Here is an 8,102-nt window from a genome sequence, read left to right on the forward strand (position 1 = left end):
AATTATAAACTAGGAAAGGGTAAGAAAAAAGAATACAAAATGGAAGGTTGAATTATAAACTAGGAAAGGGTAAGAAAAAAGAATACAAAATGGTAGGTTGAATTATAAACTAGAAAAGGGTAAGAAAAAAGAATACAAAATGGAAGGTTGAATTATAAACTAGAAAAGGGTTAGAAAAAAGAATACAAAATGGAAGGTTGAATTATAAACTAGAAAAGGGTTAGAAAAAAGAATACAAAATGGTAGGTTGAATTATAAACTGGGAAAGGGTAAGAAAAAAGAATACAAAATGGAAGGTTGAATTATAAACTAGAAAAGGGTAAGAAAAAAGAATACAAAATGGAAGGTTGAATTATAAACTAGGAAAGGGTTAGAAAAAAGAATACAAAATGGTAGGTTGAATTATAAACTAGGAAAGGGTTAGAGAAAAAGAATACAAAATGGTAGGTTGAATTATAAACCAGGAAAGGGTTAGAAAAAAAAGAATACAAAATGGTAGGTTGAATTATAAACCGGGAAAGGGTAAGAAAAAAAGAATACAAAATGGTAGGTTGAATTATAAACCAGGAAAGGGTAAGAAAAAAAGAATACAAAATGGAAGGTTGAATTATAAACCAGGAAAGGGTTAGAAAAAAAGAATACAAAATGGTAGGTTGAATTATAAACCAGGAAAGGGTTAGAAAAAGAATACAAAATGGAAGGTTGAATTATAAACTAGGAAAGGGTTAGAAAAAAGAATACAAAATGGTAGGTTGAATTATAAACTGGGAAAGGGTTAGAAAAAAGAATACAAAATGGTAGGTTGAATTATAAACTAGGAAAGGGTTAGAAAAAAGAATACAAAATGGAAGGTTGAATTATAAACTAGGAAAGGGTTATAAAAAAGAATACAAAATGGTAGGTTGAATTATAAACTAGGAAAGGGTTAGAAAAAAGAATACAAAATGGTAGGTTGAATTATAAACTAGGAAAGGGTTAGAAAAAAGAATACAAAATGGAAGGTTGAATTATAAACTGGGAAAGGGTAAGAAAAAAGAATACAAAATGGAAGGTTGAATTATAAACTAGGGAAAGGGTAAGAAAAAAAAAGAATACAAAATGGAAGGTTGAATTATAAACCGGGAAAGGGTAAGAAAAAAGAATACAAAATGGAAGGTTGAATTATAAACTAGGAAAGGGTTAGAAAAAAGAATACAAAATGGAAGGTTGAATTATAAACTAGGAAAGGGTTAGAAAAAAGAATACAAAATGGAAGGTTGAATTATAAACTGGGAAAGGGTAAGAAAAAAGAATACAAAATGGTAGGTTGAATTATAAACTGGGAAAGGGTAAGAAAAAAAAGAATACAAAATGGTAGGTTGAATTATAAACTAGGAAAGGGTAAGAAAAGAATACAAAATGGAAGGTTGAATTATAAACTAGGAAAGGGTAAGTAAGAAAAGAATACAAAATGGTAGGTTGAATTATAAACCAGAAAGGGTAAGAAAAAAAGAATACAAAATGGAAGGTTGAATTATAAACCAGGAAAAGGGTTAGAAAAGAATACAAAATGGAAGGTTGAATTATAAACTAGGAAAGCGTTAGAAAAAAGAATACAAAATGGTAGGTTGAATTATAAACTGGGAAAGGGTAAGAAAAAAGAATACAAAATGGTAGGTTGAATTATAAACTAGGAAAGGGTTAGAAAAAGAATACAAAATGGTAGGTTGAATTATAAACTAGGGAAAGGGTAAGAAAAAAAAGAATACAAAATGGTAGGTTGAATTATAAACCGGAAAGGGTAAGAAAAAAAGAATACAAAATGGAAGGTTGAATTATAAACCAGAAAGGGTAAGAAAAAAAGAATACAAAATGGAAGGTTGAATTATAAACCAGGAAAGGGTAAGAAAAAAGAATACAAAATGGTAGGTTGAATTATAAACTAGGAAAGGGTTAGAAAAAAGAATACAAAATGGAAGGTTGAATTATAAACTAGAAAAGGGTAAGAAAAAAGAATACAAAATGGAAGGTTGAATTATAAACTAGGAAAGGGTAAGAAAAAAGAATACAAAATGGTAGGTTGAATTATAAACTGGGAAAGGGTAAGAAAAAAGAATACAAAATGGAAGGTTGAATTATAAACCAGGAAAGGGTTAGAAAAAAGAATACAAAATGGTAGGTTGAATTATAAACCAGGAAAGGGTTAGAAAAAAAAGAATACAAAATGGTAGGTTGAATTATAAACCAGGAAAGGGTTAGAAAAAAAGAATACAAAATGGTAGGTTGAATTATAAACTGGGAAAGGGTAAGAAAAAAGAATACAAAATGGTAGGTTGAATTATAAACTAGGAAAGGGTAAGAAAAAAGAATACAAAATGGAAGGTTGAATTATAAACTAGGAAAGGGTTAGAAAAAAGAATACAAAATGGTAGGTTGAATTATAAACTAGGAAAGGGTTAGAAAAAAGAATACAAAATGGTAGGTTGAATTATAAACTAGGAAAGGGTTAGAAAAAAGAATACAAAATGGTAGGTTGAATTATAAACTAGGAAAGGGTTAGAAAAAAGAATACAAAATGGAAGGTTGAATTATAAACTAGGAAAGGGTTATAAAAAAGAATACAAAATGGTAGGTTGAATTATAAACTAGGAAAGGGTTAAAAAAAGAATACAAAATGGTAGGTTGAATTATAAACTAGGAAAGGGTTAGAAAAAAGAATACAAAATGGTAGGTTGAATTATAAACTGGGAAAGGGTAAGAAAAAAGAATACAAAATGGAAGGTTGAATTATAAACTGGGAAAGGGTAAGAAAAAAGAATACAAAATGGTAGGTTGAATTATAAACTGGGAAAGGGTAAGAAAAAAGAATACAAAATGGAAGGTTGAATTATAAACTGGGAAAGGGTAAGAAAAAAGAATACAAAATGGTAGGTTGAATTATAAACTAGGAAAGGGTTAGAAAAAAGAATACAAAATGGTAGGTTGAATTATAAACTAGAAAAGGGTTAGAAAAAAGAATACAAAATGGTAGGTTGAATTATAAACTAGGAAAGGGTTAGAAAAAAAAATACAAAATGGAAGGTTGAATTATAAACTAGAAAAGGGTTAGAAAAAAGAATACAAAATGGTAGGTTGAATTATAAACTAGAAAAGTGTAAGAAAAAAGAATACAAAATGGTAGGTTGAATTATAAACTAGAAAAGGGTAAGAAAAAAGAATACAAAATGGAAGGTTGAATTATAAACTAGAAAAGGGTTAGAAAAAAGAATACAAAATGGAAGGTTGAATTATAAACTAGAAAAGGGTTAGAAAAAAGAATACAAAATGGTAGGTTGAATTATAAACTGGGAAAGGGTAAGAAAAAAGAATACAAAATGGTAGGTAGAATTATAAACTAGGAAAGGGTTAGAAAAAAGAATACAAAATGGTAGGTTGAATTATAAACTAGGAAAGGGTTAGAAAAAAGAATACAAAATGGTAGGTTGAATTATAAACTGGTAAAGGGTAAGAAAAAAGAATACAAAATGGTAGGTTGAATTATAAACTGGTAAAGGGTAAGAAAAGAGAATACAAAATGGAAGGTTGAATTATAAACCAGGAAAGGGTAAGAAAAAAAAGAATACAAAATGGAAGGTTGAATTATAAACTAGGAAAGGGTAAGAAAAAAGAATACAAAATGGTAGGTTGAATTATAAACTAGGAAAGCGTTAGAAAAAAAGAATACAAAATGGAAGGTTGAATTATAAACCAGAAAGGGTAAGAAAAAAGAATACAAAATGGAAGGTTGAATTATAAACTAGGAAAGGTAAGAAAAAAAGAATACAAAATGGTAGGTTGAATTATAAACCAGGAAAGGGTTAAAAAAAAGAATACAAAATGGTAGGTTGAATTATAAACTAGGAAAGGGTTAGAAAAAAAGAATACAAAATGGTAGGTTGAATTATAAACTAGGAAAGGGTTAGAAAAAAAGAATACAAAATGGTAGGTTGAATTATAAACTAGGGAAGGGTAAGAAAAAAAGAATACAAAATGGTAGGTTGAATTATAAACTAGGAAAGGGTAAGAAAAAAAGAATACAAAATGGAAGGTTGAATTATAAACCAGGAAAGGGTTAGAAAAAAGAATACAAAATGGTAGGTTGAATTATAAACCAGGAAAGGGTTAGAAAAAAAAGAATACAAAATGGTAGGTTGAATTATAAACTAGGAAAGGGTTAGAAAAAAAGAATACAAAATGGTAGGTTGAATTATAAACTGGGAAAGGGTTAGAAAAAAGAATACAAAATGGTAGGTTGAATTATAAACCAGGAAAGGGTTAAAAAAAAAGAATACAAAATGGTAGGTTGAATTATAAACCAGGAAAGGGTTAAAAAAGAATACAAAATGGAAGGTTGAATTATAAACTAGGAAAGGGTTAGAAAAAAGAATACAAAATGGTAGGTTGAATTATAAACCAGGAAAGGGTTAGAAAAAAAGAATACAAAATGGTAGGTTGAATTATAAACCAGGAAAGGGTTAGAAAAAAAGAATACAAAATGGTAGGTTGAATTATAAACCGGGAAAGGGTTAGAAAAAGAATACAAAATGGAAGGTTGAATTATAAACCAGGAAAGGGTTAAAAAAAAGAATACAAAATGGTAGGTTGAATTATAAACCAGGAAAGGGTTAGAAAAAAGAATACAAAATGGTAGGTTGAATTATAAACCAGGAAAGGGTTAGAAAAAAAGAATACAAAATGGTAGGTTGAATTATAAACCAGGAAAGGGTTAGAAAAAAAGAATACAAAATGGAAGGTTGAATTATAAACCGGGAAAGGGTAAGAAAAAAAAAGAATACAAAATGGAAGGTTGAATTATAAACTGGGGAAAGGGTAAGAAAAAGAATACAAAATGGAAGGTTGAATTATAAACTGGGAAAGGGTAAGAAAAAAGAATACAAAAAGGAGGTTTAATTATAAACCAGGAAAGGGTTAGGAAAAAAGAATACAAAATGGAAGGTTGAATTATAAACTAGGAAAGGGTTAGAAAAAAGAATACAAAATGGAAGGTTGAATTATAAACTGGGAAAGGGTAAGAAAAAAGAATACAAAATGGTAGGTTGAATTATAAACTAGGAAAGGGTAAGAAAAAAGAATACAAAATGGAAGGTTGAATTATAAACTGGGAAAGGGTTAGAAAAAATAATACAAAATGGAAGGTTGAATTATAAACTGGGAAAGGGTTAGAAAAAATAATACAAAATGGAAGGTTGAATTATAAACTGGGAAAGGGTTAGAAAAAAGAATACAAAATGGAAGGTTGAATTATAAACTAGGAAAGGGTTAGAAAAAAGAATACAAAATGGTAGGTTGAATTATAAACTAGAAAAGGGTAAGAAAAAAGAATACAAAATGGTAGGTTGAATTATAAACTAGAAAAGGGTTAGAAAAAAGAATACAAAATGGTAGGTTGAATTATAAACTAGGAAAGGGTTAGAAAAAAGAATACAAAATGGAAGGTTGAATTATAAACTAGAAAAGGGTTAGAAAAAAGAATACAAAATGGTAGGTTGAATTATAAACTAGAAAAGGGTAAGAAAAAAGAATACAAAATGGAAGGTTGAATTATAAACTAGGAAAGGGTTAGAAAAAAGAATACAAAATGGTAGGTTGAATTATAAACTGGGAAAGGGTAAGAAAAAAGAATACAAAATGGAAGGTTGAATTATAAACTGGGAAAGGGTAAGAAAAAAGAATACAAAATGGTAGGTTGAATTATAAACTAGAAAAGGGTTAGAAAAAAGAATACAAAATGGAAGGTTGAATTATAAACTAGGAAAGTTTACGAAAAAAGAATACAAAATGGAAGGTTGAATTATAAACTGGGAAAGGGTAAGAAAAAAGAATACAAAATGGAAGGTTGAATTATAAACTGGGAAAGGGTTAGAAAAGAATACAAAATGGTAGGTTGAATTATAAACCAGGAAAGCGTTAGAAAAAAAAAGAATACAAAATGGTAGGTTGAATTATAAACTGGGAAAGGGTTAGAAAAAAGAATACAAAATGGTAGGTTGAATTATAAACCAGGAAAAGGTTAGAAAAAAAGAATACAAAATGGAAGGTTGAATTATAAACTAGGAAAGGGTTACAAAAAAGAATACAAAATGGTAGGTTGAATTATAAACTGGGAAAGGGTTAGAAAAAGAATACAAAATGGTAGGTTGAATTATAAACTGGGAAAGGGTTAGAAAAAAGAATACAAAATGGTAGGTTGAATTATAAACTAGGAAAGGGTTATAAAAAAAAGAATACAAAATGGTAGGTTGAATTATAAACTAGGAAAGGGTTAGAAAAAGAATACAAAATGGAAGGTTGAATTATAAACTAGGAAAGGGTTAGAAAAAAGAATACAAAATGGTAGGTTGAATTATAAACTAGGAAAGGGTTATAAAAAAGAATACAAAATGGAAGGTTGAATTATAAACTAGGAAAGGGTTAGAAAAAAGAATACAAAATGGTAGGTTGAATTATAAACTAGGAAAGGGTTAGAAAAAAGAATACAAAATGGAAGGTTGAATTATAAACTGGGAAAGGGTAAGAAAAAAGAATACAAAATGGAAGGTTGAATTATAAACTAGGAAAGGGTAAGAAAAAAGAATACAAAATGGAAGGTTGAATTATAAACTAGGAAAGGGTTAGAAAAAAGAAAACAAAATGGAAGGTTGAATTATAAACTGGGAAAGGGTAAGAAAAAGAAAACAAAATGGAAGGTTGAATTATAAACTGGGAAAGGGTAAGAAAAAAGAATACAAAATGGTAGGTTGAATTATAAACTGGGAAAGGGTAAGAAAAAAGAATACAAAATGGAGGGTTGAATTATAAACTGGGAAAGGGTAAGAAAAAAGAATACAAAATGGTAGGTTGAATTATAAAGTAGGAAAAGGGTAGAGAAAAGAATACAAAATGGAAGGTTGAATTATAAACTGGGAAAGGGTTAGAAAGAAGAATACAAAATGGAAGGTTTAATTATAAACTAGGAAAGGGTTAGAAAAAACAATTCAAAATGGAAGGTTGAATTATAAACTGGGAAAGGGTTAGAAAAAAGAATACAAAATGGTAGGTTGAATTATAAACCGGGAAAGGTAGGAAAAAAGAATACAAAATGGAAGGTGAATTATAAACCAGGAAAGGGTTAGAAAAAAAGAATACAAAATGGAAGGTTGAATTATAAACTGGGAAAGGGTAAGAAAAAAAGAATACAAAATGGTAGGTTGAATTATAAACTGGGGAAAGGGTTAGAAAAAAAGAATACAAAATGGAAGGTTGAATTATAAACCAGGAAAAGTAAGAAAAAAAGAATACAAAATGGAAGGTTGAATTATAAACTAGGAAAGGGTTAGAAAAAAGAATACAAAATGGTAGGTTGAATTATAAACTAGGAAAGGGTAAGAAAAAAGAATACAAAATGGAAGGTTGAATTATAAACTGGGAAAGGGTAAGAAAAAAGAATACAAAATGGAAGGTTGAATTATAAACTGGGAAAGGGTTAGAAAAAAGAATACAAAATGGAAGGTTGAATTATAAACTGGGAAAGGGTAAGAAAAAAGAATACAAAATGGTAGGTTGAATTATAAACTGGGAAAGGGTAGGAAAAAAGAATACAAAATGGAATGTTGAATTATAAACTAGGAAAAAGTAAGAAAAAAGAATACAAAATGGAAGGTTGAATTATAAACTAGGAAAGGGTTAGAAAAAAGAATACAAAATGGTAGGTTGAATTATAAACTAGGAAAGGGTAAGAAAAAAGAATACAAAATGGAAGGTTGAATTATAAACTGGGAAAGGGTAAGAAAAAAGAATACAAAATGGAAGGTTGAATTATAAACTGGGAAAGGGTAAGAAAAAAGAATACAAAATGGAAGGTTGAATTATAAACTGGGAAAGGGTAAGAAAAAAGAATACAAAATGGTAGGTTGAATTATAAACTGGGAAAGGGTAGGAAAAAAGAATACAAAATGGAATGTTGAATTATAAACCAGGAAAAAGAAAAAAAGAATACAAAATGGAAGGTTGAATTATAAACTAGGAAAGGGTTAAAAAAAGAATACAAAATGGTAGGTTGAATTATAAACTAGGAAAGGGTAAGA

The sequence above is a fragment of the Tachypleus tridentatus genome, chromosome 10 (genome assembly GCF_004210375.1).
Source record: "Tachypleus tridentatus isolate NWPU-2018 chromosome 10, ASM421037v1, whole genome shotgun sequence".
Classification (NCBI taxonomy): domain Eukaryota; kingdom Metazoa; phylum Arthropoda; class Merostomata; order Xiphosura; family Limulidae; genus Tachypleus; species Tachypleus tridentatus.